We start from the raw sequence: 27341 nt of genomic DNA on the forward strand, positions 1-27341 counted from the left end.
TGTTATAATGTATCTGCTTATGGCCAATCGTTATTTGATGTGATCTAGCCTTTTTGTACTTAATTTCTTTGTGCCTTTTATCCAGCAGGATATTTTTTAGATGACAGTGTAAACTCTTAAGTAGACTATTTCTTCTGGAGTACTTCTGGGTTTATCAGTTAGCAGTGTCCTTTTACCAGTGCACATACAGCATGGAAGGATGTCTCATCCCAAACTAAATATCCCCATTCCTGTCCCAGTATAAGGTGTAGTTACTAATCTATTTGCACCTGCCTCTACAATATTCTTTTAAAGGCTTCGAGGTGGTTACTTTACTCTGCTGGGATTTTTTTTTTCCAGCTGACTTCGTTTATCTAGAAGTTGGGTGTCCAGTCGGAGCTACTTGTCTTGGCTCCCTCTCAGTCAATGGTACTGGGACCAGAATGTGTCCTCTCCTTGTGATCCTGTCCCTCCGTTGACTCCAGCTTTGACTGATTACCCACCTATCTACAACTAAGTGAAAGGAGGTTGTAGCGAGGTGGGGGTCAGTCTTTTCTCCCAGGTAACAAGCGATAGGACGAGAGGAAACGGCCTCAGGTTGTGCCAGGGGAGGTTTAGATTGGAGATCAGGAAAAATTTCTTCACCGAAAGGGTTGTCAAGCACTGGCACAGGCTGCCCAGGGCAGTGGTGGAGTCCCCATCCCTGGGGGGATTTAAAAGCCATGTAGATGTGGTGCTGAGGGACATGGGTTAGTGGTGGCCTTGGCAGTGCTGGGTTAACGGTTGGACTTGGTGATCTTAAAGGTCTTTTCCAACCAAAACAATTCTGTGATTCTCTGACAGCTGATGTTTGGTGGGATGAACTCTGCCACCGCATCAGCAGGAGCTGATCTCTGAGCATCCTCGGGTGCCTTTAAAATTTCTTTCCTTGTGTACGTAAGCTGCGATGTCCCACCGAGAGCTGCCAAAGTGGGTGGTGTTAGCCACGCAGCAGGGAAGTTGGTGTGCTGATTCCCATGCACCACCTTGTCCTGGATCTGAGCCGTGTGGCCAGTAGTCCTAGAAGGGGGATGTGTGTCAATATTTACTTTAATCCAAGCCATCCGCTGGCATCCTGCCTCTGCCAAGGGAGACCTTTGCCAGTCGCAACAAGGGATTTAATTGTTTTCTTCTGTACGGTGCCATCTCCACAAAAGCCATGGTTGCAGACATCCTTAAACATCTTTGGCTTGCCAGGGTTGGGGAGCCACACGGAAAGCTTTACGTGCTGATGACAGGAGCACACCATGGCTTGGGATGAGAGCCCTGCGAGGCCGCGGTCGTACCCTGTGGCATTGCTGCCATTAGCTTGAATGACCACGAGTAGAGCATGCTTGAAACCAGCTGCTGGTTCAAGATGCCATTTCCAGTCATCTAGAAACCCCAGGAGAGCACTCTGTTGTAATAGCCTTACAGAGGGGGAGAAGGAAAAAAAAATACCCTTTTTTTAGGATAAAATCCTCTCATCATTGAAATTACTGGAAAGACTTTTATCAGTGGCTTCTCTCTCTGTGTTTCATAGGTCTTCTTGGTTGCAGGCTATATACTGTAGCAAGAGGAGGTCCATACCCATGGGATGCCACACACGATGGGGTGTGGATTCCTCCAGCTACCATCCACCAAACCCTAAAGACAAGTCACTTCTGGGTACAAATAAGCTCAGTTTCCAGAGGGGACTGTCCCTTACAGTTGTGCTTCTTGCTGATAGGTCTGAATCTCATCTCTCCTTGGTTGTATTCCACTCAAAAATAGTGCATCTAAATATAAAGCCAAACGCCTACAAGTATTGTTGGGATGCCAAGAATTCACCTAGTTTTATTTTACCAAGAAAATACTGTATTCCTTCAGTTCTGCTAAATTTTTTCCTCCAATAAATGGGAACATGAAAGTACACCAAGTGGAAAAAAATCCCTGTTGTACTTAGAAGCAGGTTTTTGTCAAGTGGTTCAATTCCTGTAGGTCTAAAGCATTATTTTATTTTTTATTTCACCACTTAAGCTTTCATTGATTGATAATGGATTAGTTAATGTTTGAGCATTACTATTTATTTAATTCTTTTCTTTTCTTTTTTTTTTTTAGGTCTGAAAGGTTTTTATGAGTGGTGAGATGTTCCAGTGCTTGGATCAATGTGTTTCATTTAATGTTGGGAAGGAGTGGATTTTTTTTGTTGTTGTTGTTTGGTTGTTTTTTTTAAGGTGCTGTACTTATAAGTCCACACAGCAGATCCAGGTGAGGTGTATCTCACAGAATCAATCAGGTTGGAAGAGCCCTCTGGGATCATCGAGTCCAACCATTGCCCTGACACCACCCTGTCAACTAGACCAGGGCACTAAGTGCCATGTCCAGTCTTTTCTTAAACCCCTCCAGAGCTGGTGACTCCACCACCTCCCTGGGCAGCCCCTTCCAACGGCTAATGACCCTTTCTGAGAAGAAATGCTTCCTAATGTCCAACCTGAACCTCCCCTGGTGAAGCTTGAGGCTGTGTCCTCTTGTCCTATTGCTAGTTGCCCGGGAGAAGAGGCCAACTCCCACTCTACTACAGCCTCCCTTCAGGTAGTTGTAGACTGCAATAAGGTCACCTCTGAGCCTTCTCCAGACTAAACACCCCCAGCTCCCTCAGCCCTTCCTCGTAGGTCAGACCCTCCAGACCCTTCACCAGCTTGGTTGCCCTCCTCTGGACTCGCTCCAACACCTCAATATATCTATGTATAGATACTTCTATAATATATAGAGATATTTATATCTATGTGTATAAACACATACAACACTGTATGCGTGCAGAGCAGATGAAACCAGTCCAGGGCAGAAAAAGACCTGGAGGAGCTGCCACAGAGAACAGTAGAGGGAAGGGGGAAGCTTTGGCCGAGGAGGGGTTCAAACTCAACTGATATCAGAAGTGTGATGAAAACCACGATGCACACGTGGACCAAATGCAGCTTCTTTTAGCAAAGAAGCCAACTTCCACAGAAGCTGGGATGTCGGGGATTTACTTCACCTGCAGTGCTGAGTCAGCTGGGGCTCGCCTTAGCCCGAGGTCTAGCAAGATTTCTGCTACGGTGTGAACGACACGGAAGAGGGAAATCTCTCTCCTGTGCTGAGCAGGCGAGGCTGAAGCAGCATCTGCTGGAACGGTGCGATCTCACAGGTCAGAGCCTCAGGTGAGGTCCCAAACACCACGCAGCACAGCAGGGAGCTTTGCTGCTGGCTTCGGTATTGCTGGGATTTCACCCCTTGGCTTTTAATTTCCTCCTGTGCTCAGGTCTGTCCCTCTTCAGCAGAGCGCTAAATCCTCTGCCTGAGCACCCGCAGTCCTCTGCCAGGACAGTGACATGAGTTGCCCATGAGCTGTGTTTCAGGGATTGTATGAGCCAGGTTAGGGAAAAAAAGTAAAAGTAATTTAAAAAAATTATATATATGTATGTAAAAGTAAAAGCATCCTGGGATTTCTGGACTGAGATCAGATGTGATGTGATGTTCTGGGCCCCCCAGTTCAGGAAAGATAAGGAATTACTGGAGAGAGTCCAGCAAAGGGCTACAAAGATGAGCAAAGGACTGGAGCATCTCTCTTATGAGGAGAGGCTGAGGGAGCTGGGGCTGTTCAGCTTGGAGAAGAGCAGACTGAGGGGGGATCTCATCAATGCTTACAAATACCTTAGGGGGGGGTGTCAAGAGGAGGGGGCCAGACTCTTCTCAGTGGTGCCCAGTGACAGGACAAGGGGCAATGGGCACAAACTGAAACATGGGAAGTTCCATGTGAATATGAGGAGGAACTTCTTTACTGTGAGGGTGCCAGAGCCCTGGCACAGGCTGCCCAGGGAGGGTGGGGAGTCTTCTCTGGAGATATACAAAACCCACCTGGACGCGACCCTGTGCAACGTGCTCTGGGTGACCCTGCTTTGGCAGGGGGTTGGACTGGATGATCTCCAGAGGTCCCTTCCAACCCTTAACCATGCTGAGATTCTGTGATTTGGATGATGACATCCTGACAGTACCCAAGTGTAACGGTTCTTCTCCTTCGCTGCAGACCTGCTGTCCCTGGCCGTAGGATTCCTTTATAAAAGCCTGTTAAAAATACCTCTGCTCTCTGGGATATTTAACTTGCTGTGTTTTCAGTTAGCCACTGCTGCACCTTAAAAAAGAGAGAGGTTTTTAACGTACAACCTGCTGTGTACCCAGAGTTCAGAAATCTCCGCAGAAGATTAAGCAAGTTAGAGAGAGAAATTAGCTTTGATCCCTTTCTGCCAGCGTAGGATTATTCCACATCATCCTGGTTTTGAAGTTCATGTCTAATCCAGTTTTACACGTCTCGGGGGACTGGGCTTCTTACGACTTCTTCTGCTAAACAGTTGTGTAGCTTCTGATTTAGAGGTACTTACTTGATACCGTGATTCAATTTGCATTTCCATTACTGCATCCCATTTCATCCTGTGCCGTATACATAATGTCGCTGCTTCGCAGTATAGGGTTTGCAAAGGCAGATGGATCATTATCATAACCCATTTCTTCTCAGCAAGGGTCATTAGACATTGGAAGGGGCTGCCCAGGGAGGTGGTGGAGTCACCATCTCTGGAGGGGTTTAAGAAAAGACTGGACATGGCGCTTAGTGCCATGGTCTAGTTGCCATGGTGGTGTCAGGGCAATGGTTGGACTCGATGATCCCAGAGGTCTCTTCCAACCTGATTGATTCTGTGATTCTGTGTTGGTCTTTGAACTGCTGAACATATTTACATACAAAAGGGCTTGTAGTGTCCAGTGTGGATCATAGTACAACTGGTGTGAAACAAGATTAAGAGCCATGTGTGCAGAAATATTGCTAATTAACGCAAAGAGGAGGGTCGTGGTGCTGTTTTCCAGCAGTGGATGGTTTAAATGGTCAATCCTGAGGGTTTTTTTTAAATGCACTGTGTTTTATATGTGATGAGTTTGTAAAAACATGTTTTCTTTCTAATAAATGTGTATTTTCAGGCTTAAAAAATCCTTGTCTGTGATGCTTTGAAGTGCCTTTCTACAGGCATTCAGTGTTGGCAGCACTCTCAGAACGTTTTCTCCTTACACACACCGGGCATCGCGGCAGCAGACCAGCAGAGCATTGAAGTACGTGATCTATTTTAAGTACACAAGCGATGCATTTAAAAATGACAGCGTGTTTTGCTGGCCTGACAAAAGCTTGTTCAGAGCCGCGTTAGGTTAGCACCCAGATCAGTCCTGGGGATGGTTCAGGCACTGCCTTCTGGAGTACAAAGTACTGAATAGGTCAGAAATACATTTTATACACCAAAAAGGTGTTTTATAGGTCAAAAGGTATAATTTCAAGTTGCTAAGGGTTATCTGTATATTAGTGGTAAGCCCGAGAGATCCCAGAATTGAACCCTCATCTCTGCTCCTGCCCTGTGCCTTCACCCTTTATTCACACCTCACACTATTATTGCAAGTCACTTAAAGAGTTCGTGCAGCACCGCAGGGAAAAAACCCGGCAGCAGTTCCAGAAGGGAGAGGGGGCCAGCAGAAAGATGAGAAAAAGCTGAATATTGTGCTGTGTACACTGGGACGGAGGTTTCTCTTTTCAGATCATCTACAAGATTAACTATATTACAGTAAATTAGCGTGTGTAGGCACTTGGAAGTACATGTGCGTTTCTGACAGTTTTTAGCAGTGTGAACCTGGCCTTGAACACTGCCAGGGAGGGGGCAGCCACAGCTTCTCTGGGCAACCTGGGCCAGGGTCTCACCACCCTCACAGCAAAGAATTTCTTCCTAATATCTCATCTCAATCTCCCCTCTTTCAGTTTAAAACCATTCCCCCTCGTCCTGTCACTCCATGCTCTTGTAAAAAGTCCCTCTCCCGCTTTCCTGTAGCCCCTTCAGGTACTGGAAGGTGCTAGAAGGTCTCCCCAGAGCCTTCTCTTCTCCAGGCTGAACAGCCCCAGCTCTCTCAGCCTGTCTCCATAGCAGAGGGGCTCCATCCCTCTGAGCATCTCCGTGGCCTCCTGTGGACTCGCTCCAACAGCTCCGTGTCCTTCTGTTGCGGGCCCCAGAGCTGGACGCAGCACTGCAGGGGGGGGTCTCATAAGAGCAAAGCAGAGGGGCAGAATCCCCTCCCTCGCCCTGCTGGCCACGCTGCTGGGGATGAGCCCAGGATACAGCTGGCTTCTGGGCTGCCAGCGCACGTTGCTGGCTCATGGTGAGCTTCTCGTCAACCATCACCCCCAAGTCCTTCTCCTCAGGGCTGCTCTCATCACCCCTGCAGAAAAGGTGGGTTTCCACCTGAACATGGCTTTGACCAGACCATCGCATGTTCATGCCACCAGGAGCAGCTTCTATAAAAAGCTAAGGTGTTTTCAAGTAAATCAGCGCTGGAAGGTTGCCAGGCTGTCAGAGTGACTTATCTGTTCTCCCTTGGAAATGGCATTTCTGGAAGACGGTGGCGGACGCTGCTTTAGCCGGGTGCCACGTGCACATCCCCGGCGAGTGGTCTGCTCTGGATCCTGCGGAAGGTCTCCAAGAGATCTATCGGCTGCCCTACTTAATTTAAAATGTTTGGGTTATTTTTTTTTGTTGTTGTTTTCTTCTCATCACTATAGTAAAATCATTTTTATGACCCTTTGGGTATTACCTGCTTTTATAATCTTTCTATAATTAAATTTAGAAATCCTCTTTTGAGCTGGTGATGTGTAAAACCTTGCGAACGGGATCCTTTGTGCGTTAACCTATATTTATGTTACTTTTATTCCTTCTGGCAGTAATTATCCTGGCTCTAGGCCTAGGATTAATCCATAAGATGCTGAACGTGCTTGAATTTTTTCCCCCCCTTCTCTGTGGCAGCTCTCTCATCTTATGCAGAGCGGAGCAGGGCGTTTTTAAAACTGCTTCCTGTGAAGCCGTTTAACTATTACCCCTCTTAAGTGATTCACAGGAGGAGCCCTAGCAAAGGTGAATTGATCCTGTGCCATGGATACAGACAGGAGAAATGATTCAGCCTCCGTCACGGAGGTGCTTGGCTGTTTGCAAGCCTGAGGATGCAGCTTTCACTACGGTTGCTACATTGGCTACGGTTGGCCTTCTGGGCTGCAAGCGCACGTTGCCGGCTCATGATGAGCTTCTTGTCAACCATCACCCCTAAGTCCTTCTCCTCAGGGCTGCTCTCAATCCATTCTCCTCCCAGCCTGTATTTGTGCTTGGGATTGCCCCGACCCACATGCAGGACCTTGCACTTGGCCTTGTTGAACTTCATGTGGTTCACACAGGCCCATCTCTCAAGCCCGTCAAGGTCCCTCTGGATGGCATCCCTTCCCTCCCACGTGTCGACCACACCACACAGCTTGGTGTCGTCGACAAACTTGCTGAGGGCGCACTCAATCCCACTGTCGAATGGATTCAGAATTACCAGAATGGATCCTGGTAATGTCTGTCCTACAATACCTGTGTTGGCAGATTGGATCATGGACCCACCATGGTCCTCTTCAGACCTGGTAAGATCATTATGATCTGAAGCATGGTTTTGCAGATGACTTCATTAAAATTTTATCCAGTCATGTCTGAGAGAGAGAAGTCTTGGTTTTGTTTGTTTGTTGTGGGTTTGTTTGGGTAACTTTATACAGCAGGGAGGAGCATTTAAGTATTTCTCAGGTGTTAGTGTTAAAATCCACTACCCGCAGCCAGCTACAAGATCCTTAAAGAAATCATGGAGGGTATGCGCCCACCATAGAAAACCTGGCTGGAACATTTATTCGTTGTCTTACCTCAGAAGATTTAAGGGCCATCAAAGAGAGGTACCAACAGCCTTCTGGGAACAGGCGTGGGTGTTGTGTGAAAAATGAGCACAGCCCTGGGTGCAGGCAATCCACAAATTGCAGATAGCTGGGGAAAGACAGTTCTAGAGAGGTTGTAGATGCCCCATCCCTGGAAACATTCAAGGTCGGGTTGGACGGGGCTCTGAGCAACCAGATCTAGTTGAAGATGTCCCTGCTCATGGCAAGGGGGTTGGATTAGATGAGCTTTGAAGGTCCCTTCCAACCCAAACCATTATATGATGATTCTATGACATGTGTCCTCTCCTCCTGCTCCTCTGATGCTGGCTGGGTTATTAATCAGACCTTTCTTACTTTCTAGCCCTTTCTTACTTTCTTCTTCACCTCTGTGGGTTGACTAGGAAGGAGGAGGCACTGTGAAAGACTTGGTGCTGTTTCTGGGCTGCTGGTGGAGCATCAGCATTTGGAGGTGTTCCTCGTGGCTGAGCTCTCTTAGGAGACTGTCCCCTTGGACGACACGCATCCATGTCCAAATAGTGGTCAAGGTGACCTCAACAAGTTTGCAGCTTGAAGCTTCAGCCTTCCTGGAGCCCCATATCGATGCAGCATCATACTCTTTGCTGCTCTGTCAGGAGAGGTGCCATGTGCTGTAGCAAACGTTGCCTGTCGGGAGTTTTTCCGTAGCAGACCTTTCTGGAGTCATTGATTTGCAGCGTGTCTGAGCCAAATCTAAGCATAGAGCCACATAGATCTGAGTTTAGCCGTGCTGGCTGTTCTCCCTAGGAGGAGGGATCACGGGGATGGATTTGATTGCTTCGGAAAATTAGTGTTGATTTCAGTGAAGAATGTTTTATTACAGTGTTTGCATTGGCGTTCTCTTCATAGGATAATGGCTGAGAGTTTCCAGTGTTTCCTGTGCTTGTGTGTATTTAATGATTTAATCTGTTCCTTCTCAATACTGGCTTGGAAAAAAAAAAAGACTGTCTGCCTACTCTTAATATCCCATCGTAAAATAAACTCACTAATCCCAAAGGTGGAGTTGCAGTTGAAAAGAAAGAAAACCAGTCTTGGAAAGTATTAAAACTAAATAATATGCTGTAAAATAGACACTGACCATGGTGTTTACTTCAGTTACGGAAGGGAGTGAGGCCGTAGTGCTTTCAAAAATTAGGATGCTGTTATTTGCATCCCTAAGTGTGGATTTACAAATCTGGGTTTAGGCTCACTGGTTTGAAGCTGGTTGCTGCTGAGGGGGTGCTCAGTCTCCCCTCTAGCACATTCCGTGCATTGAACAGCCCACAGCTGCCTGCCCGGAGAAGACAAGTTGAAACTTTTGCCTTCATACAGCCCTTTTTAAGCTGAGGCTTCTGCCGTGATTTTTAGGGTACAGGCACTAACAGCCTTCGGGTTAGGGACTTTAAAGACCATCTAGTTCCAACCCCCCTGCCACGGGCAGAGACACCTTCCACTAGACCAGGTTGCTCCAAGCCCCATCCAACCTGGCCTTGAACTCTGCCAGGGAGGGGCAGCCACAGCTTCTCTGGGCAGCCTGGGCCAGTGTCAGATTCCTGGCATCACTGAGCTGGCGAGGAGTCCCGTCTGGGGTTTACAGCAGCATATTTCTGGATCAAGAGTAGCAGCCAGTCTTTGTTCCCTCTGAGCATCTCCCCTTTACGAGAGGAGCAGGGTGCTCAAGAAGCATGAGCAGAGGAGTCCAGATGACCCATCGCTATCACACTGACTTCAGAGTCTCTCTGTGGGCAGCAGAAGGGCTCCTTTATAGCAGTATGTTTACCAAAGCTGTCTGGAGGAGGTTATTTAAACAGCAGTGGTTTGAACCATGCTCTTGACATAATTTTTCTCCATCTGCAGCCTGAATACCAGCCTCTTCTCTGAACTGAATGACTCTTGTGGTTAGTTGTGTGCTTTTAAGGTGCGATCGTTCCCTTTGTAGCTCCTGGGTCATTCAGAGCTGCCTCGCCTGATCTCTAAAGCAAGCCTCCAAGTGTATGCCATCCCTATATGAGAAACAGCACTTACAGAAGCATATGTAGACATTGGGATTCAGGCTGGATCTGCATGAAATGGGGACACGCAGAGCAGGACAGGGATGCTGTGAGATCGTGGTGGTGAGATCAAGGCTGTTTTCCCATTCATTCTGCTGAAATACGTTTATTTTCCTTATGTACAGTCTTGAGCCACAAGTGGGGCTCGGGAGAATGAAAATCTAACATGCAATGAAAGTGGTAGCATCCAGTACTGAACAAAATTTGGTTATTTAGGAAATGTTCATAAGAAGCAACTTGTCCATCCATGTGCCAGTTTCTCTGACTCTGGTAGAAAAGGGCTGGTGCGTCCAGATGTGGTGGCTTAAGGTGTTACTGTCCCAGTGGTGTACCCTGTCCCTCTGCCACAGGCAATGCCTCAACTCCTTGGCTTTCACGAGTGGAGAGGTGGGTCTGCGAACATGCTGCGTGAGGAATCACAGCAGCAGAGGCTGGAGCACACCAGTCCCCTGGAGGTGCAAGAGATCCAGAGGTTCAGTTCAGTGTGTGGCTTTTGGAGCCCTCCTGAGCACCTCCTAAGGTTGTGTCTCATCCAAAAGCCTTGCTGCAGTTTGGTAGGGATCTGCCAAAAATGGATCATGCTACCTGCCCCTTGGCTGTGGTGGCACTTGGGTCATAGAATCATAGAATGATAGAATGGTTTGGGTTGGAAGGGACCTTGAAGATCATCTAGTTCCAACCCCCCTGCCATGGGCAGGGACACCTTCCACTAGACCAGGTTGCTCAGAAACTGAGCTGGGAGCATCTTCCTGGAGGGCACAGAACTGACCTCACTTGGTCAGCTTGATATCTCTTGGCTTTCCTGCAGAGCTTTTGTGGGTCATCTGTGCTTGAGGTGCCATTCTCTACTTGGCCAAGCTCAAGAGATGGTGGTCACTGTAAGAATGTCCTAGTCTGGTCAGATTAGCCAAGCATGCAGTAGTTTTGTCAGCCTTGTGTGCCCATAGGAGGATGGTGGACCTGGCATGAAGATATGCCTTTTTTTTAATAAATTCAGGCCATCAGGGTGAGTTTGTGCTGGGTCAGGGCTTTGACTGAGGGAGCTGTGGAAATCTTGATCCAGGTCAAGGTAACCTGAAACTGGATTTGTATGTTAGAGTAGAACCATCGAATCACAGAATGGTTTGGGTTGGAAGGGACCTTAAAGATCATCTAGTTCCAACCCCCCTGCCACGGGCAGGGACACCTTCCACCAAACCAGGTTGCTCCCAGCCCCATCCAACCTGGCCTTGAACACTTCCAGGGAGGGGGCAGCCACAGCTTCTCTGGGCAACCTGGGCCAGGGTCTCACCACCCTCACAGTGAAGAATTTCTTCCTAATATCTCATCTCAATCTCTTCTCTTTCAGTTTAAAACCGTTCCCCCTTGTCCTGTCACTCCATACCCTTTTAAAAATATACAATAGTTCCAGTTGGAAGGGACCTACAATGATCATCTAGTCCAACTGCAAGATCCCATGGCTTGAACACTGCTGTCAGCTGGGGCGCAGTGCAGATACTTGCAGGACTGTGAAGTGGCCCTGCAGGGTTGACATTTCCCTTTTCCACACCCCAGAGCAGAGCTTGTAGAAGTGATGGGCTGTTTTCCCCCAGTTCCTCTGCAAGCCTCAGCCCTACCAGTCAAATCAGTTTAAAAACACTTTCACTTTTGACTAAAGAGATTATTTGTGTGAAGAAGCACTTGAGTTAACAGCACCAGGAGCTCAAGGTAGCTTTACAGCAAAAACTTGCACTTCAGAAAGGCGGTGCGTCTTTTTCAGCTTGACAAGTCTGCTCTCACCTAATCCTTGATGGTATGGAGTAATTGGTTTGAGACAAGTAGGTTTTGTGGCAGCAGAAGCGACAAAGAGTTGCAGAGAAGGGTTTGAGCTGATTGTGCAGGGGGAGGACTGCAGGACCTGTGGAGGGTGAGCAGCAGCGGTGGGAGCAGTTGCTGTCACGTTCGGTGCACGCGTGGTGGACAACGATGGTGTTTGGTGTGTGCAGGGCTGGAGTTTCTGCCTGTAAAAAGCTGGTTGTGGTGTTGTGAAAGGGAGAGGTGGGACAGCCCAGGTCCTGTTAAAGGTCAGGGTAGATGTCCATCCATCCTCTGCTGCATGAAGCTTGTTCTCCTGTGGATGTCTTCTGCTCTGTGTGAAGTGTTCATCCTTTCTTCACTATAAATGAGCTGCTTTGCAAACTGCAAATGTGATTATTAAATGAATCTTCTTTTTTTTAAGTGAGTTTTGAAACCTTTTGATGTGAGAACAGTCCCGTCATGTGATTCTGTGGCCACAAAAAACGTGCTTTTTATTTACAAAAGGAAAAAACTCAAACCTGGGGAGAAATTCCCAGGAGGGAAGTTTAACAGCTTTCAAAGTGTTCTGCAGTGCTTTTTCTTTGTGTGTGGGCAGGAGGATTTCTCTCCCGTCAAAACCAGGCAGGCTCCTCTCTGCAAAATCTCTCTGGGCCTTGAGATAGCCTCCAGACCTGTGATCCCTTCTGATGGAGCTGTGAAGTTATCATCTGGACCACGGGAAGCCACCAACACTGTGACCCAGCTTGACAAAGGAGCTTCACGTTGCTTCCTTAGCTGTGGTGATAGCTGGGGTCTTCCCAGTGTTCAGGGGTCCCAAATATACCATGCTGAGAGGCCACCTGGCCATGCCCAAGAGCTACGAAGGGTGTAGAGCAGCTTGGGGAGAGGCTTGGCCCCAGCTGAAGCACCTCTTGCAGTGCGTGCCACAGCTTGGGGAATTCTAGAGCCTGCTCTAGACAGCCGTTCCCCACTGATTGCCTTTCCACGTGCTGTCTTTTCAAATAAAGAAATAGAGAGATCTTCCTGGGGTTATTGCAGTCTACAACTACCTGAAGGGAGGTTGTAGTGAAGTGGGAGTCGGCCTCTTCTCCTGGGCAACTAGCGATAGGACAAGAGGACATAGCCTCAAGCTTTGCCAGGGGAGGTTCAGGTTGGACATTAGGAAGAATTTCTTTTCAGAAAGGGTTATTAGCCATTGGAAGGGGCTGCCCAGGGAGGTGGTGGAGTCACCATGTCTGGCTGTGTTTAAGAAAAGCCTGGACATGGCACTTAGTGCCCTGGTCTAGTTGACATGGTGGTGTCAGGGCAATGGTTGGACTCGATGATCCCAGAGGTCTCTTCCAACCTGGTTGATTCTGTGTTTCTGTGTAATTCTGTGATTCTGTGAAACCCTCAAGGGCTTCTGGCATCTAAGAATTCTACAGCGAGTACTGGCCAGGGTGGCAGAGGGGAAGATTTCCCGGTGTCGTCTTGTGCAGCTGCTTTGATTCGTGGTCCCACGGCTCTAGTCAAGCAGATTAAGACATGAGAGCATGTGGGACTTGGAAATGATGAAAAAACCAATGTGGTCTCTTGCTGCCAAGAGAGGAGGCCTGACAGCTGTCCAGATGGTACGTCAAACCCAACTGCGCTGCCCGTGCTAAACCTCAACCGCTTCTTGTCTGCCGAAGAGCAGGACCAGCCGCGGCAGCCTGGCAGCGGTGAGCCGGGCTGCTCAGCTTCTCAGAGGAGAGCAGTAGCAGCTCCAAAGTCCTGTTCACAGCTTGGAAACATCTCTGATTCCTCCGTTAGATGTTGGATTATGTTAGGTCTTAGCAGTCTCCAGCTGAGCGTGCAAGAGATAACAGACTGTGCCTCCGTAAGAGCTTGCAGTTGAGTAGGAAGTGATGGGCACACAAGACGACTTCTGATTTTGCCAGAAACCCAACGCGTGCACATTTTTGTGTTCTGGAGTGAGAGAACGGCATGGAGATTTCCATCAGTACTGCCCAAGAAAGCCCATGCTTTGTCACAACGCAGTTCGGAGCGTCAACACAAGCAGGCCCAGGCTCCAGCAGCTCTTCCAGGGACGCGCGACGGGCAGAGCCGATGCCAGAGCAAGCGTAGCAGTCAGTGAGCTGCCAGGTGGATTTCGGTCCCTGTGGTCCCTTCAGGCCCAGGATTTTCTGATTCTGAGGCCCCTGGGGTGAATATCACTAGCTAATGCAATTTGAGACCCATCACTCGGTGAAACCCCGTGGGAACTCAGCACCGACTCGCTCCCACCTTTGCTGAGCCCACTGCTCTTGCTGCAGGAAGAACTGCTGTGCTCAGGTGCGTGTTCCCATCTTTTTCTTAACCAAAATGTTCATTTTCAGTGAACAAATGCCATCGCGCGTGACGAAGCCCCAGCTGCCCTCGCAGCCATCACACCGTGCGTTTGCCCTGCTGCAAATTCAAGTGCTGCCACAGTCCTGGATGAGGCATCTCCATGGCAGAGAGCGGACAGGCAGGCAAGGAGCGGATCAGCTGGGGAAACCTCCTGTAGCTTGAGCTGTGTGTGAATTTAGGGGTCGAGTGAGGATAGCAAAGAGGCGCTCAGCCAGCCAGGATGGGATTGTGTTCATCTCCTCCTACGCCCACACGTACGAGTCTGCTCCAGGGAAGGAAACCTCTGCAGCCTTCGCTGGCTGCATGCAGGTATTTCCATCAGCTGCAGCAGGAACCTGGAGAGGACAAGAGGACATAGCCTCAAGCTTCGCCAGGGGAGGTTCAGGTTGGACATTAGGAAGCATTTCTTCTCAGAAAGGGTTATTAGACATTGGAAGGGGCTGCCCAGGGAGGTGGTGGAGTCACCATCTCTGGATGTGTTTAAGAAAAGCCTGGACATGGCACTTAGTGCCCTGGTCTAGTTGCCATGGTGGTGTCAGGGCAATGGTTGGACTCGATGATCCCAGAGGTCTCTTCCAACCTGATTGATTCTGTGATTCTGTGAGGAGACTTGGACCCGGACACCCGCGGTTCAGTGGGCTGCAGCCCTTCCTGGGAATTGCATCTGCTTACTTTGGTGAAGCACCATCCACAAAGCATCTCCCATGACGGATTTAGGTGGCAGAGCAATGTGCCACCACTGAAACGTGTTTTTTTGGTGGAAAGCCAGGAGCATCCTGTGAGAACTGCGTGCAACCTGTTGTCTGTGTGTGTGGGGCAGACCCGCTGGGGCCTTGGGAACCGCCGCCAAGGCTTGCTGCGAGGGCGAGATGTGAAGGAAGCCAGCCCCGAGTGGGAGGCTGTTTTTCTATCAACTCTGAATTCAAAAGGAGCCGTGAGTGCAGAGACAGCTGAGCGACGGCGCAGCCTCCGCTTTCCTTCTGCACCAGGAACTGCTTCTGCTAAAAGGGCTGGTTTGCATTTTTTTTTAATATTAATTTTCCTTTTAATAGTGTCACTCATGAAGCTCGGGTACAATGTGTGATTATTCATGTCTAAGTGCAAAAATCCACGCTGGGCATTACTCTTTGCCGCGCTAGTAAGTTTCTGCTGGGTTAGTTTGTGGGCAGGAATATTTTTTTCCATGTTGCTGGGAGAATCAGCATTGCATAGAGAATAAAATACTCTACTGAGTCCTGGGACAAAGGGATCTAGCTGCCCAGTGATCTCCTGCTAGGTTTTTTGGGGACAAGATCTGTTGCCTATTAGATGTTTGTGCTCTGTCTGGCACAGCGGGACAGTCTGGGTGTTATTTTTATAGCAGGGTTAAATAACTGTCTGTAGGTTGTTGGAGGTAGGAGGGAGAGGGTTAGCACTTGCCCCTCTTAAGTGTGACTTGGTGGATTATCCTTATTCAGGGTCATGTCATAGAGCAGATGTCATGCAGCTCTGCAGCCTCACGTGTGGCTTCACAGAATCACACAGAATCACAGAATCAACCAGGTTGGAAGAGACCTCTGGGATCATCGAGTCCAACCGCTGCCCCTACACCACCCTGTCAACTAGACCATGGCACTAAGTGCCATGTCCAGTCTTTTCTTAAACACATCCAGAGATGGTGACTCCACCACCTCCCTGGGCAGCCCCTTCCAATGGCTAATGACCCTTGCTGAGAAGAAATTCTTCCTAATGTCCAACCTGAACCTCCCCTGGCGAAGCATGGGGAGTGGCTTCATCCACTCCCCATGCTGCCTGTCTCTGGTGTCCTGATGTTGGACACATCTCCACAGACTTTTTCGGTGATGGATGTCTTCACTGGGAACATTCACATTTGGTTTGGATGAATCCTACCCAGGAGCTATGATAGCAACCACTGCCTGTGCTTACAGGAGGGGTCTTAATAGTGTAATGCTTTACCATATGAGGCTCTTGATGAGGCTCATCGGTTATGGTACCTCCTAGAAGGAGCTCCTGCCTGGAGACATGGGAGAAGACTGTTCTGAACTTGCAGAACTGGGCATCTGAGCATGAAGGGTGACACATTGGGGCAGCCAGCTCTCTTGAAAGTAGGCTCCTGAATAGCTTTGAGGACCTGAACTGAAGTTCACATCAAGGGTGTGGTGCATGAAGAAGGTCTTGTGTGATGTATTTTGATGGATGGCTTGCACATGGCAATTCCCTGGCATCACCAAAGCTGCTTCCCCAGGCCTGTCCCTACCTGTCCTCTTTTGCTTCCTTACTTATGCAGTCCTCCTTGCTATGGTATCAAGCTTTCTTCCCCACTTAGAATAAACTCTTTCCTATTGCAAGGATATGTTGGCCTTTAATAAAAAGATGTATTTCATATGGATGTGATCTCTGAAACTTGTGCTCCATCTCAGCGTTGCTTCCCTGGTTTAAGTTATTGCAGGTATTTATGAAGCACTCACTTTTTTTTGCCCCTGGCTGTGTTTTGTGCCACCCGTTCCCTGCAGCCATTCTCCATTTCAATGCTCGGAGGCTGTGGAGTTGCAAAGCACAGAGGTGGATACTGGGCAGCCACTGTCCTGCAGCCTAGAGAACCTGTAATCCTGCTTTACCTAAAACCTGCAGCACTGAATTCAGTCAAGTGCAATCCTAGGAGAAAACTGCATTAAGTTATGCCTCTACTAGTGAACACACCTAGACACGTATTTAGCAGAGAGAAAGTGACATGCAGAGAGTTACTCATCCCATCTTGAGGCAGGTGTCCCAGGCCACTTCCAACCACCAACCTTCCTGCTCTCCTGTCCTGCTTCACAGCTTGTATCAAAATGGAAATAACAATGCCTCCGGGATTTCACGGCCTGTCATCATCCCTGAACCTATGCAGCATTTGAGAGTGGATGTCCAAAAGCACTTCAAGTGCTGACTTTGTACCGGCTGCTGTTCTGTTTCTGCTGTGAGCTGTCCTGTCACACAGGCTTGGGAAGCAAAGCAAGGACAACCGGGTGGTGGAATCGCTCAAAAGCCCCTTTTGTTTGCTTTTTTCCCTTGAAAGGCAAAATGATGTCACGGAGGAAAGGTGAAGGCACGAGAGAGCTCCTTGTGACATTGACACCTGAGTTTAGGAAGAAGAGACCTGGGGGCGCTGATCGACAGCTGGCTAAACATGAGCCAGCAGTGTGCCCAGGTGGCCAAGAAGGCCAATGGCATCCTGGCCTCTATTAGGAATAGTGTAGCCAGCCGGTCTGGGGAAGGGATCGTCCCTCTGTACTCGGCACTGGTGAGGCCGCACCTTGAATCCTGTGTCCAGTTGTGGGCCCCGCACTTCAAGAAAGATGTTGAGGTGTTGGAGCGAGTCCAGAGGAGGGCGACGAAGCTGGTGAAGGGTCTGGAGGGTCTGACCTACGAGGAACAGCTGAGGGAGCTGGGGTTGTTTAGCCTGGAGAAGAGGAGGCTCAGAGGTGACCTTATTGCAGTCTACAACTACCTGAAGGGAGGTTGTAGCGCAGTGGGAGTCGGCCTCTTCTCCTGGGCAACTAGCAATAAGACAAGAGGACACAGCTTCAAGCTTTGCCAGGGGAGGTTGAGGTTGGACATTAGGAAGCATTTCTTCTCAGCAAGGGTCATTAGCCATTGGAAGGGGCTGCCCAGGGAGGTGGTGGAGTCACCATCTCTGGATGTGTTTAAGAAAAGGCTGGACATGGCACTTAGTGCCATGGTCTAGTTGCCATGGTGGTGTCAGGGCAATGGTTGGACTCGATGATCCCAGAGCTCTCTTCCAACCTGATTGATTCTGTGATTCTGTAATTGCATAACCTGCCTTGCCATACTCCCAAATCCTGCGTCTTGGTAGTGCTGTATCAAAAAGGAGGACGTGAAGAGTCCAGAGCATCATTCAGAGGTTTTCTAGCTCTACTTGATGATGACCCTGTTTGTGCATCACAATGGTCTCTGTCACGCGGCGTCTGGCACAGAGTTCACAACACTTGTGCAGATGAATTATAATGACTTGAAAAATAAGGAGGAGATCTGCACAAGGAGTCTTGGGGCAAGTCTTAGGGGCAGGTCAGCAAGGAAGCTATTAGCTTGCAAGCTTAATCAAAGAGAAAATTCTAATAAGATGTTGTGCTTTCTGGCTGCTGAGAGCAATGAGGATGCAGCCACAAATGAAGAAATGCATCACGCATTTTAAACCTCCTGTAGAAAAATTCCTGCAGGGAGGATAATAATGGCACAAGCTCAATGAAGTACAAGGAGGTACTTTGAGGCAAGCGAACTCCTGCGGATAACGGAGAACAAGGAAAGAAAAAGAAGGGGGGAAAAAAAACAGCTGGGTTGGAGCAGAACTGAATCCTGGAAGTACTCCAGGCTTTGGAAATCGGTAGGCTTCTGGTTCTTGATGGATCCCTCATGGAGCTTAACAAAGACTGGAATATAAAGATACGTTAATACCTTTTCTTTGGGAGTTGTTTGCCTCTGTTGTGGACTGTGGGACTTTACCCTCAAGCCTAAAAATAGGGATAATTGATGTAATCCTAAACCAAGGGAACGTGCCAGTTGACTGCACAGATTATAAGCCTGTCTCCTCAACACCTGGAGGTCATGGGGTGACATGCAAAGAGGATATTTTTTGAATGCTTCCCCCCTGGTCATCATGTGTGATAAAATAACAGCAGGTGATGTGAGCAAGGGATGGATGGAACAATTCAAAAACCCCTTGGCCTTCATGAGAGGCACTCTGGGGGTGGATTTCAGGAAGCTGATACCTTCTCTGGAGGTTAGCCCATAACTGTGGGCTGCTGTGGAAGATAGATAGCCATTCAGAAGGGAAGGAGGTGACTTTTCTACGTGAATTTAAGGTGTCTTAAACTATCTACCGTGGTCTTCTCGCCATAGGTGCAACCAATGCAGACCCCTGCGCTCAAGCTGAAATTCCCTCTTAGTTTTAAAAATGAAGGCTGGCAGCATGCTCTTTGCAAGAGGTATCCAACTCTGAGGTGCACCTCCATGTTAGTCTGAAAGACATCTCCACCAGTGTCCTCACAGTAGGGGTGGCTTTGTTCCCTGCTGAGAGCCATTGGGATGGTCTTGAATCCTGTGTTAAGGCTTTTCCCTATGATGACAGGATTATTTTTTCTATTTAATATTGCCAATGGGATCAGAACAAGGACTTTGTGATGTCAAAACAAGTGTTTGCAAAGAGCCTTCATCAAGGAAGAGCAGCTCTGCAGAGTCCTGCTTGTCACCAGTGCCTGGCTTCAACCAGGATCTTTAGACCCAATCCAGGATATGTTGAGATCTATCATGCAATCCAGCCAGCACTATATCATGTCCTTACCATGTCTATACTAGCATTGCCATCCCAAAGAAATCCTGGGCACATCCAAGCTAACTGTTTGGATGCCCAGTGGGACCAGGGACCATTCCCAACAGGCAGTTTGGATGTGACTACCCTCTTCTGGATGCCAGGGCGGTTTAATAGCAGAGACATAGAAAGGTCCCTGGCTCTAGTTTGCTCCTGGTGATGCAACTGTCTTTACTCACTGGCAGCAAGAAGAGTCAAAAATAAAACCGTTTAGTGAAGAGTCCAGATTGGGAGAGGCAGGATGGGTGATGGCTGTCTGATTCATCCTGTGTCCACGTCCTGGCAGGGGCAGCCAGTTTGGGAACATGAAAATGGGCAGCAAGAGGACTCAGAGCTGCAAAGGGGATGCTGGTCTGTGCCCAGACCATCCTATGGCTGAGATAGAGATCAGCAGTGACCCTAACCAGCCATGAAGCTGGAGGTTTTAAAGCTCCTCTGGGCCAAGTCCTCATGCATAGCATAACTGAGTCTTCATTAGGTCTGGTAGATGCTACTGAAAAATTAATAATGCACTTATGGGTCTTAGTTAAGGAGTCTGCTCTGGGCAGTGAGTGAATGTCCCTGCTGACGGGGCCTGAAAACCTGGAGAGCTAAGTGTTGGTTGCTCTTTATTCCCTTTTATTTAGCATCTATATTTAATGCTTTGCCTCTTTCAGTGGCTTTGCAAACACGAACGAATTAATTGGAAAGTTACTGCAGTGCACGTAACAAGTAGAGCCCTGCTAATTAGTCAGGGTGGGGTGTTCAACAGGCTGCTTCAAGTGCTCCTGTTTACTTTCTTCCTTCCAGTCCAAGTGCTGCTTTCAGCTACGCTTCACCAGTGGGGGAAATCCAAGATTCACAGAATCACAGAATCAACCAGGCTGGAAGAGCCCTCTGGGATCATCAAGTCCAACCGTTGCCCTGACACCACCATGTCAACTAGACCATGGCACTAAGTGCCATGTCCAGTCTTTTCTTAAACACCTCCGGAGATGGTGACTCTACCACCTCCCTTTCTGAAGGGTTTTTCTTAGAAAGAAAAAGCAGAATCTCTGTGCTCTGGAAAGAGGATTTACACTGATGCATTGAATTTCCTGATTTAAAATGAGTTAAACTTGGCCTTTTTTTCTTTTTTCTCTTTCTCTTTTTTGAAGAGTGATCAGATAGCATTAAAAATACACCTGCCTGGGAATGTATCTCTAATTAATTGCATTGCAGCAAATGAGACCATTTCAATAAATCCTCCATGCACATTTTAGACCTTAATCAAGCAGTAACCTATCTGACAGTGCGTTGCAGTGAGCTGGGTAATTTCACCCCTGTTGGAATAAGGCTTATTCCATGGAAGTGATTAATGAAGTAGGAGTTGTAGGTCATTCTGTTATTACAGTCACTGTGAGGTGTGTTTCTCTTTTGCATCCATGCCCAAGAGATAGTTGCCTGGATGTCTTCCTCCGCTAGATAACGTCTTGTCTCTCGACCTTATCCATCCAAACTGGCCCTGAAATATTGTGGGAACATGGTGGAGCAGGGAATGAATGTAGGGGGAAATTAGATTGCTTTCGGTGGGTTATCCTGAATTTGTAGCCAATAGCACCCTCCAGTCATACAAAAATTGATTGGAACTGAGCTTGCTTTCTCCATCATCGTGGCTTCAACTTGCGTCCTGCTTCTGCACTGGTCACCTGTGGATAATTCAGTGGGTTTGCCCTTGAAACAAATGGAGCCAGTTGGAATAGTCCGTGTCTCTTTTACCTCTCTGAATGGACATCTCCAGCTTTCCCTAGTGACCTTGATGGGAAAGCCTACAGCATCCCCCAAGGAGTCTTCAGAGACGTAGGGTTGAGAACAGCCCTGAGCTCTTCCTTGCTTTGTAACTCAGTAGATCATCACTGCTCACCATGGCGTGGTTTGAGGACAGCATCGGATAAATTAGCATTGGCAGTGTAGTCGTCAGTATTATTTCATTGATGTAAGAGTTTCAGAGTCCTCTAATCTCCTCTTGTACTGCTGAGTTTCCTGCAGCCCTTTACCATCCCTGAGGGATTTAAAAGCCGTGTAGATGTGGTGCTTAGGGACGTGTTTTAGTGGTGGACTTGGCAGTGCTGGGTTAATGGTTGGACTTGATGATCTTAAAGGTCCTTTCCAACCAAAATGATTCTATGTTTCTATGATATCTTGCCTTCAACTCCATGTAGCAGCACCAATAGGATTGAGGTGCATAGTAGCAGAAATGAGCCAAAGCAACCAAAAGTAGCCCAAATAAAAGGAAATGCAGAAGAGGTTAAAATGACCCAAATCCTGGTAACTGTCAGGGCTGGGGACTGAGTATTGGGGGAGGTGGTGTTTGATTGTTGGTTGGTTACATTTTGCCAAGATGGGGGAGAATTTCTCCATGAAGGTCTCGGGAGTGGCTATTTTTATTCCTTACATCCCCTGGTTTGCTCTTGCCTGGCTGAAAGGGCAACTTTCCGTGATCTTTCTATATAGTCACAGGTTCAATATGCCACTCCTGCTCATCCATGAACCTGCTTACAAGTCCAGAAGGCTGTAAGTCTTGTCCAGAAATATAGACATCTATGTTTGCTGCTTTGCAGACAGAGCCAGCCAACAGTCTGCCCAACTTGAGATGTGTTGTTGATGCTCTAAATCCCAGATGTGACCTCTAAGCCCAGGAGAAACAAGTCTCTGGTCCCATCCTTCTCCTTCCTGCTTCATCTTCTCTCCTGCTATCCTGGCAGCAGGAATTCCTCTCTGACTCTGCCCTTTTTGCTGTGCAGAGACCACCAGCCTTCTTCCTTTTCTTCTCAGAAGGGGTCATTAGACATTGGAACGGACTGCCCAGGGAGGTGGTGGAGTCACCATCTCTGGATGTGTTTAAGAAAAGACTGGACATGGCACTTAGTGCCATGGTCTAGTTGACATGGTGGTGTCAGGGCAATGGTTGGACTCAATGATCCCAGAGGTCACTTCCAACCTGATTGATTCTGTGATTCTGTGATTCCTGGGTGTTTCTCCTCCAAACCCCTGCACCGACCCCTTGGATGCTCCTTTCCCAGCTCTCCTGGTCCTTCCATCCCCTCTGAGATGCTACCCTAGCCTGCTGCCTCCAGGATGATGCTGATGCTTTGTAGCGTCCTGGGAACACCGTGGGATTGGGTTCATCCCTGGCACCAAGACTTTTCAACACAGCCGTTACGGAGTCTGGGGAGATGCTCTGCTGTAGGGAAACGTGGCCAGCACACATCAGCTGCTACACAGCCGCCGCTTTATCCGGCATCAGGCTCGGATAATCCCCTGTGCCTTTAAACGTGATGCACATCAAAGCCAAACAGTGCAGAGGAATTCCCCCTTCCCGCTCCCTCCTCTTTCGTTTAAATTTTAGGAACTGGAGAGCGGATTGCAGCTGACACAGATTTGTAGCCGTCTCCATGGCTACAGAGACGGGCAAGTTGTATGTGGAGCGTGTTCATTGTTAAGTTTCTAATTTCAGCGAGGTCGCTGGATGGTTTTTCTCCTTTTTTTATCCGCAGCTCGGAGATACCCTGGAGAGGGATGAGAGCTGTCGGTGCCTCTGCCTCCCCCTGCTTCGCCAGGCGTGCTCCCTTGCTGCATCCCTGCTATCCTCGGAGCAAAAGCACTGGGAACCAGCCTCCAGTTTTTGAAGCCTCACTTTTTTTTTCTCCATCTGCCCATTCCTCTAGGTATTTGGCTCACGTCCGCCTCGGTAATTCCCACCACTCCCTGAATTTCCTCGGTGCTTTCTGAGATCTCGTCTCCCCTTCCAGAGGGCTGGAGCACCTCTGCTATGGAGACAGGCTGAGAGAGTTGGGGCTGTTCAGCCTGGAGAAGAGAAGGCTCCAGGGAGACCTTGCAGCACCTTCCAGTACCTGAAGGGGCTACAGGAAAGCTGGAGAGGGACTTTTTACAAGGGCATGGAGTGACAGGATGGGGGGGAACGGTTTTAAACTGAAAGCGGGGAGATTGAGATGAGATTTTAGGAAGAAATTCTTTACCGTGAGGGTGGTGAGACCCTGGCCCAGGTTGCCCAGAGAAGCTGTGGCTGCCCCCTCCCTGTCAGTGTTCAAGGCCAGGTTGGATGAGGCTTTGAGCAACCTGGTCTAGAGGAAAGGTGTCCCTGCCCATGGCAGGGGTGTTGGAACTAGATGGTCTTTAAGGTCCCTTCCAACCCAAACCATTCCACGATTCTATGATTCCTGCTGCCTTCTCCTTCTCTTGCTTGCAGCCTTGCAAGCACAGACCTCCCTGGGTGCAGACCCATCTTGTTGTTCAGCCAGGGGGATGCTGTGCTAAGGTTAGGGTGCAACAGGCGTTGCTGGTCACTCACATGTGTACACGGTAAAGGACAAACCATATGCATCTGTGTTGGCAAATTCTGGCCAAGGAGAAAGGATACAGCATTGCCCATGTCTTACATGGAGGAGAAGCAGGACATAGCCACCGGTTTTACAGAGTTTGTGGTGTCACTGGTGTTTCAAAAGTTTTTGACCTTCCAGTTTGACCTTCTTTCCTCGTCTCGTGAAAAAACACACCTGCATGCAGACTTGGGAATTTTTAAAAAAACTTTGTTTAAAGTGGAATTTGGTGTTCCAAGTTAGGATTCATGCTGCCTCCCCCCTCAAATCATCCTCTGATGGGTTGGAGGGAGAGAGGTAGTGTCCCTTGTGCAGATGCCCTGGTGCTCAAGTGACCCTGTTCGTATTTTCCCATGACTTTGGGGTCTGCCTCCCTCTTCCCAGAAGACATGAAAGATTCAATGCACAAATTTTGCCACGTCCGCACAGCACTGGGCCCTAGGTCTCCTCCATGACAAAGCAGTAGCCCTGATGTGCTGTTACCATCATCTTTGTGGTCTTTTCTATTCAGTATCTGGACTTATGCGAGAGCTGTGTTGTAGCCTGCCGGAGTGATGTATATGTAGCGTGAAGCTGAAGGGCTGTGTTGCATCTCCCAGGGAACATGAAGGTGGTGGGCTGGTGGTGGAAGACTGTGCTGGATGAGGGGAGGCAACCTGCTGCGATTTCTCCATGCCATCTGTTAGGAATGGACACTGCCTGGGAATTGTTTGGGTCAACGTGAGTTTCCGTCAGCCAAAACTGTGCCACAAAGCCTGCTAACCGTTAGCAATGTGGATCATCAGTATCCCAGAGGTGAAGCCTGTGCCCTGGTTTAGTTGGCTGTAGGGATGCCTGTGCAGTCAAGAAGAACTTGGTCAGGATGCTGGCCAAACTATATGAGCAAGGTCAGGTCCTATCAGAAAGTGGATGTGCTCAGACTGTCCTCCTTAGTGGCTTGGGTTAAGCTGGTCTTGTAGCAGAGAGTCGAGGTACTGAGTTTTAGCTCCAGAAACAAAGAATAAACAACTGGTATTGTCAAGGTCATGAGTGATCCCATGAACATTGCCTTGTCCTTCATGCTTGTCCAGCACAAAACCCTCCTCCCTCAAAGCAAAACAAAACCAACCTACCTGTGTTTGACCCATGTGAGAACGAGTCTGCTACAGCCTGCAAAGCAGCGTCTCCAGTGGGCTGCTATTCTCCAGGAGAAGCTGCTACAAGCTGCAAAGCAGCTTCTCCTGAAGAATAGCAGCCAATATTTCTTGCCTGTAAAACTGCAAAAACAAATATTGGGGTGTTTTTGCAACAAATACCACCTCTGCTGGGATCATTGACGTCCTTTTTTTTTTGGACTGTAAATGGAAAGCAGAGGAAGATGGTACATTTGAACTTCAGTGCCCTGCAGTACGTTTAAATGTCCTACATCAGCGGGTCAGTTAGTAGCCTGGCTGAAAACCCCATGGGTATGCTAATTGAATTAAATTCCTTCATATAAAGCATTGGACTCTTAAGGTCAAGTGCAATGAAACACACAGCCATAATTGAGGTATTCATTCGCTCATGTGCATGCTGGAAGAAAGGCTTGTCTGATTGATGTACCTACTGATGCGCTTCTTAAGTAAGGATTTGCCTGACATTTAAGGTCCAGCTGGTTTGTTTGGGAAGATCTTCATGCTTCCTACATACCAAAATAAGTTTCCTTTGTCTGACCCATTCATGTTGTTTAGCCTGGAGAGGAGGAGGCTCAGAGGTGACCTTATTGCAGTCTACAACTACCGGAAGGGAGGTTGTAGCGCAGTGGGAGTCGGCCTCTTCTCCCAGGCAACTAGTATAGGACAAGAGGACACAGCCTCAAGCTTTGCCAGGGGAGGTTCAGGTTGGACATTAGGAAGCATTTCTTCTCAGCAAGGGTCATTAGCCATTGGAAGGGGCTGTCCAGGGAGGTGGTGGAGTCACCATCTCTGGAGGGGTTTAAGACAAGACTGGACATGGCACTTAGTGCCATGGTCTAGTTGCCATGGTGGTGTCAGGGCAATGGTTGGACTCTGATCCCAGAGGTCTCTTCTAAACTGATTGATTCTGTGATTCCCTCTCCTTGTAGCTTCATTGGAAAGGTATTTTATTCTTGCTTCTCAGATGTGTTTGAAAACCAAATGTAAGTGTTCTCTCACTAGTAGCATTGAGGGATGAGCCAGTCCCACCACTGGAGCCCCACGTTACCTCAGCACTGGGTGGAGGGATGGGTTCTGTGGTAGACCGGCCTGCACTGGCCTGCTCCAATTTACCCAAGGAAGCAATTTATCCTTCCTTTTTCAGTACATGACTGTTTTGCTTTGCTCCTTCACCTTTTGAAACAGACAGTCAGTAGTTCCCAGGGCTTTTCTTAGGGGAGACAAAGGAGCAGTTGACTAGAGATTAAATCCCATCAGGGGAGTAAGCGAGAAAGCCCCTCGCTGGAGACTGCTGTTCTGATCGGGGATTTACAGGAGATGAAAGACTTTGGGTGGATTAACCTGAGCAGTAACACTTGCATATTCCAGCGTATCATGATTCGTTCTGCTTTTGGAGAAAAAAAACCATCATAGAATCATAGGATCACAGACTGGTTTGGGTTGGAAGGGACCTTAAAAATCATATACTTGCAACCCCCCTGCCACAGGCAGGGACACCTTCCACTAGACCAGGTTGCTCAAAGCCTCATCCAGCCTGGCCTTGAACACTGCCAGGGAGGGGGCAGCCACAGCTTCTCTGGGCAACCTGGGCCAGGGTCTCACCACCCTCACAGCAAAGAATTTCTTCATAATATCTCATCTAAATCTCCCCTCTTTCAGTTTAAAACCATTCCCCCTTTTCCTGTCACTACTTGCCCTTGTAAAAAGCCCCTCTCCAGCTTTCCTGTAACCCCTTCAGGTACTGGAAGGTGCTAGAAGGTCTCCCCGGAGCCTTCTCTTCTCCAGGCTGAACAGCCCCAACTCTCTCAGCCTGTCTCCAGAGCAGAGGGGCTCCAGCCCTCTGAGCATCTTCGTGGCCTCCTCTGGACTCGCTCCAACAGCTCCATGTCCTTCTGATGTTGGGGGCCCCAGAGCTGGACGCAGCACTGCAGGGGGGGTCTCCCGAGAGCAGAGCAGAGGGGCAGAATCCCCTCCCTCGCCCTGCTGGCCACGCTGCTGGGGATGCAGCCCAGGGTAGGGTTGGCCTTCTGGGCTGCAAGCGCATGTTGCCGGTTCATGGTGAGCTTCTCGTCAGCCAAAACCATCATGTTTCTGAATGCAGTGGGTGAGATTACAGGAGAGGGAACGATGCAACCTTAAGGGTCCAGAGGTCTTGTCCATTTGCTGCCAGAGTTTGTCCTTTTCCTACTACTTGTAGGCTACAAAAAGATCATATTATAAGGACAAATCCAGTCCCCAGTCTTACAGAAAGGCTGTTATTACTCTGAAGCAAAAACAATAAAATGAAATAATTCCAGACTTTGTGGTAGTCCCTCTGTACAGAGCTCTAGAGGCTTTGCTGTCTCCCTAGGAAAGAAATTACTGTCTGGGGGTTAACTCTTCTGCTTTAGTAATTTTTCAGAGTTGATTTTGGCTTTAGTATGAATATTTCTTCAGATTTTTTTTGTTTCCTTGATGAGATTT

General features: G+C 48.5%; 1 protein-coding gene across 2 annotated transcripts in view; it reads left to right on the top strand.

The window, feature by feature from the left end:
* Window positions 1–27341, top strand: part of XKR6 (XK related 6) — a 217553-nt gene that overhangs the window by 70258 nt on the left and 119954 nt on the right. Inside the window, exon 3 of one of the 2 annotated variants that reach the window (XR_011048371.1) lies at window positions 2098–2281. The exons of the other annotated variant lie outside the window; for it this stretch is intronic. The gene's annotated coding sequence lies outside the window, so the exon portion shown is untranslated. Of the gene's footprint in view, window positions 1–2097; window positions 2282–27341 lie in introns of those variants that run through there. 2 annotated transcript variants of the gene reach the window in all.

The sequence above is a fragment of the Nyctibius grandis genome, chromosome 1 (assembly GCF_013368605.1).
Source record: "Nyctibius grandis isolate bNycGra1 chromosome 1, bNycGra1.pri, whole genome shotgun sequence".
Lineage (NCBI taxonomy): Eukaryota > Metazoa > Chordata > Aves > Nyctibiiformes > Nyctibiidae > Nyctibius > Nyctibius grandis.